The sequence below is a fragment of the Lontra canadensis genome, unplaced genomic scaffold (assembly GCF_010015895.1).
Source record: "Lontra canadensis isolate GAN:19392208 unplaced genomic scaffold, GSC_riverotter_1.0 scaffold75, whole genome shotgun sequence".
Lineage (NCBI taxonomy): Eukaryota > Metazoa > Chordata > Mammalia > Carnivora > Mustelidae > Lontra > Lontra canadensis.
Genome location: NW_022631069.1, coordinates 9,534,830 through 9,539,555, shown reverse-complemented (window position 1 = coordinate 9,539,555; position 4,726 = coordinate 9,534,830). Strand labels below are relative to the sequence as shown.

Here is a 4,726-nt window from a genome sequence, read left to right as displayed (position 1 = left end):
TTACAGCTGTGTTGGACTTAGGGACCATCCTCTACGAAATGTGGCCGAGATTGTTGTAAACATGCACTGCAAACAACGGGCCTCCAACAGATACGTCTTGGTTGATGAAAGAACTTGGGGAAGCATGAGGACTTTAGACTCTATCCCTTCCAGTGTTCACGGATAACTGTATTTTGTTATATTTAAAACCTTGGCAAACCCGACATTTACGTAGGATGTGCGCGGGCAGGCTAAACCCCCATCCCATTCCTCGGCTCTTCAGAGGGATTTATCAATAACAGCATATCCGTCCTATTTGGGCTGTTATTATGGCTCGCTCCTAGAACATCCTGCAGTGGTTATTTTCTGGAAACATCATTTGGTTCATAATCTCTTAGCAACAGAACTTTGAGGGCTAACGGCTGGTGCACACTGCCAAGATGATTGTGACTCGTGGGCAAACAAACCCACAGCAGCTGAGGCCGAGCACCCTCTGATTATGGGTTTAATTGTTTTAAGTCCTCGGACGTCACCAGCACCCACCACGGGCTGAGCTTGCTTTGTTACAGGCCTGAGAACATTTGCTGTATCAGCCACACAACCAGGGCCTGGGGGAGTTTTCGGTCACCAGGTACCTGAGGCTGTCTCAGCCCGTCCCCTCTTGGGTATAGGTCCTGGAACGTGGGTCTGACTGGGAGAGGAGGAAGGCAGGAGCAGCGGCCTTGCACTCTGTCCACACCTACACATCACATGTTTATATCCGGCTTGCGTGGCGCCGTTAGAACTGTCCTGTCTTCCACGTGACACCTGAGGCAGTGAAGAGTCTGGCCACACATGCAGGCTGGCAGAGGCGACAGCAGAATTGGAATCTGGACCTGCCTGAGCCCCCAGCTCCCCCTCTTTCTTTCTTTTCTCCCCCCAACAATAGTTTTGTTTCAGGGGCTCATACTGCAAGCATTGAACCAAGCATGCGCTTTGCTTCTGTGAGCCCCAATTTACATATCTAAGATGATAAAAAGCAAACTATAATCCATGTACGTGGATAAAATCTAGAGATTCATGGTTAGTCACTTCGGAGTTTGAAATTTCGATAGCCTAGAACGTAGAGGTCACAGATCTCTTAGGTCCTTCTGGATGTCCCACAGGGATCTGCACTTTTCTTGAGTTGAACAACTTGGTCAGCCTTCTGCTTCTGGTTGATAATGCTGGTTAACCCCTGAGCACTCAGCAGACATGGAAGGCTCAGGAAGACTCTGTTCTCAATGCCATATATTCCTTTCACCACCACTGACATGGGATGAATCCTGGATAGATTTTCAACACCGGATCAGTGAGATCAGCCACACTTACCCAATAGCCCAGCAGGTATATCCTTCGGACTTGATGGCTCCACAGGCACTATCTTACGTACTTATGCACTTCCTTCCAATTTTCACTATCACTGTCCCTTTCTGTTCTAATTTGGTTCCTAGAGAGAAACGCCTGCCATCCTCACTGCACTCCATAGAGCCTCACTCGAGACACTAGGATCTCCCCAAACTCGGCAACCACTGGGATGAATGTCAAGTTTTTTAGCCATAAGATGGCAAAATCTAGCAAATTCCAGATTACACTCACTTCCCACCGTGGGGTGCTCAGGTAATCCAGTTCGTTTCCAGATAACATGTGAGAATCTGCTGGGCTGGGAAATATAATTATGATGCAGCTGGACTGGACTTGATGATGTTGAGAATAATGAATTTGAAGACATTAACATTCCTCAGCCCCAGACCGAGATGACTCTCTCCTTTTTGCTGGCGGACTCCTGCATTTTCCATCACAATCTTCGAATTGGCGGTCACAGAGTCATCTTTATCTGCTGGTTTTTGGCGTTTGAAGAAGTTAGCTCCCGTGCCTGAGATGCCTCATTTCTTTTTGGGGTTTATCTTCTAAAACAACCACATGGACACATTTGTCAGCCAGAGAGTTTCCCAGAATGCCGAAGGCACGTGCCATACCAACTTATCCAACACCTTCTACAATGATTTTATTGTTTGGGACCATTGCCTCTTCTGTGACCAGGGTGATCAGTTTTTACAGAAGAGTTGCCACTGTGCACAAGAGGGAGAAGGCTCTGGGGCTGGTTGTGGTAGCTGTGTAAGAAAGGCAGTGCATGTTAGCTGTGTGCTGTGCCCCTACTTCTGCTCACCCCGTTCACACACCTAGGTGCACAGGGGCACCTGGGTCTTCACTGGACATGTGATCGCCATAGGCTGTATGGCACAGTGTGGTGCACGAGGGCCACCGCCGAGAAGGGTCCCACACTGTGGGCATCCCAGAGTCACTGAGCCTAGGACGCCCAGGGAGTGTGGGGCCTCCCTGCCACCAGGGCTCATGATCCCCTCCTAATTCTGGTTCTTTCTGGTCCCTCTCCAAGGTAAGATCACGGTTCTCCATCGGTGAGGAGTAGGTATAAAAATCAAAATCCTAGCTACCCTGTATTACTGTGAGTCAGGCTCTTTACTGATATGCCCTTATAAGGACATGATATTGTTTTCCCCATTTACAGATCAGGAAATCAGGGGTCAGAGTAATTGAATGATTGGCTGTAAGTCACAGAAGCAGGTTCTGTTTGTGACACCCACAGTCACACTCCTCCCCTCCTCCGGCTCTATTACTCATGAGCTGAGGTGGATTTACTGAGAAACTCCTGGAACTCGGCTCTAGGCCCCCTCACTCATGCACCCCCCCCCACTCCGTGCAAGGCCCTAGAAATTGGTTCATATGGTCACATATCTTTGTGCCATTTGCAAAAATAAGATACTCTAATACTTTGTCTAAAGGAGGGTCCCCCCTCAGATTCCACAGAACCTGGATCTCCCCTCAGATTCCACAGAACCTGGATCCACCCTGCTCATGGGTGCAGACCTTGAATATCCTAGCTAAAGATTTAACCCCCCTCTTCCCCCCGTCCCCACTCTGTTGGTTCTCCTTAGCCCTGTCACTAATACACCACGTACTTGTTGCTTGTTTCTCGTTTATTGCACAGTTCTTGCCCACTCACCACGTGTTTTGAATGAATGACTGAACACAGCCCTTGTCCTTATGCTTCAGTGGTCCTGAGCAAGGTGATTGGCTCAAAGGCCCCCACTTACAAACCTGACCCCCTTTCTCTTGCTCTGAGCTGCCTTTGTACTAGGTCATGCCTAGCTTCCCTCTGGCTCTGACATTACAGTTTATTTACTCACAGACCGGACATCGTCTTGCTGCTCTTTCTTCCCTGACTCCCCGCTCTCAGCGACTTCCCTTGCCCCCCAAGTCCTATCGACCATCTCCCAAATGTCTCTCCAACTTGATCACCCTGATCATCTCCACAGCCCTCACCACAGACGGGGTCTCCCTCAGCTCCCCAGCTGCTCCCTGCCCCCGGTCTCTTCCCCACACAGCTTCCACAGGCTGAGTCTTCTGCTGGAATTACCCTGTGAATTCTCATTTCTTAGAAATCATATCTGAAATCCCTAGCTTGACCAACAAGGCTCACACTGACTTTTCTTTTTTTTTCTTCCAGTTTCTCAAACTCACTCTCCCCCTGACTAGGAACCTCTTGCACACGCTCTACCCACTTCTGCTACCAGAACAGCCTTCCCCTCCTCCTTCTCTATCATCCTACTTAAGTTTTATCCTTCTGGTCAAGGATTACTTCCTCAGGACTACCTTCCATGTCCACCTACACTGGGTCAGAGCCCTGTGAGTTGGTTTTACAACTTCCTGTATATCTCTGCCTGGAACTTATTTCATCTGCCATTAAATAACCAACTGTATCCTCTTGGAGGCTTGATCTGCCCCTGTGATCCCTCCCTCCAGCCTCCTCCGTAGTCAAAGACAGAAGTTCCCAGAGGGAAGGGACCACGTCTGCCTTGCTTTCTGCTCTATCTTTGTCTTGTCTATTTGGCGAAGGACTAAAGATCTTCATTCCTTTCTCACATAACCATTGAGGTGAGTGTTTCTTATCAGCCGGTGTCAGTGTCCCACGTGGTCCTTTAGGGACCTGGGTTCCTTCCAGGCTGTGGCTCTGTCATCCCTAAGTGCTGTCATCTGCATAGCAGAGGCTAGGTCATCACCACCCCTGGGTTGGAGTCAGCAGGAAGGGGTGGGGGAGTTTTCTAGGTCCGAGTTTGGTTCCAGGGATCTCTTAACAGCCTAACAAAGTACCCTGACATTTAGTACCATAAGACATCAACCATTTCATTATCCTCACAGATTCTGAGGTCTGTGAGGAATGCTGGGGAGTTTGGACAGAACACCGACAGGGGTCTTGTCTCACTGATCTACAGGCTGGGGCCTCAGCTAAGACTCAGATGACCGAGGGGGACTCCAATGGCCGGGGGTTGAACGAGCTGGAGGAATCTTTACTTACCTGGTGTTTGGCTGAAAGACTAGGTACAGCCAGGCCTCTACCAGGAAACCTCTCCAGTTCTGAGCCTCAGGGGAGTTAGACTGCTTTATGGAGGCTCAGGGCTCTAAGAGCAACAGTTCTTGGAGAACAAGATAGAAACCTCTATGCCCTAGCCTTAGAAGTTCCATTATAGTTGAAGACTGCCCAGGTTCGAGTGGAGGGGTCATAGAGCCCCCTACCTCTTAACAGGAAGAGGGTTGAGGAATTTGCATCACATGTATTTTTTAAGATTTTATTTATTTACTGGAGAGAGAGAGAGACAGACAGAGATAATGAGAGAGCAGGAGCATGGAGGAGAGGGAGAAGCAGACC

The 4,726-nt window shown here is 49.1% G+C and overlaps 1 pseudogene; it reads right to left on the bottom strand.

Moving 5' to 3' along the window:
- Nucleotides 1–1,088: 1,088 nt before the first annotated feature.
- Nucleotides 1,089–2,022, bottom strand: LOC116881504 (annotated as a pseudogene).
- Between the last annotated feature and the right edge of the window lie 2,704 nt (nt 2,023–4,726).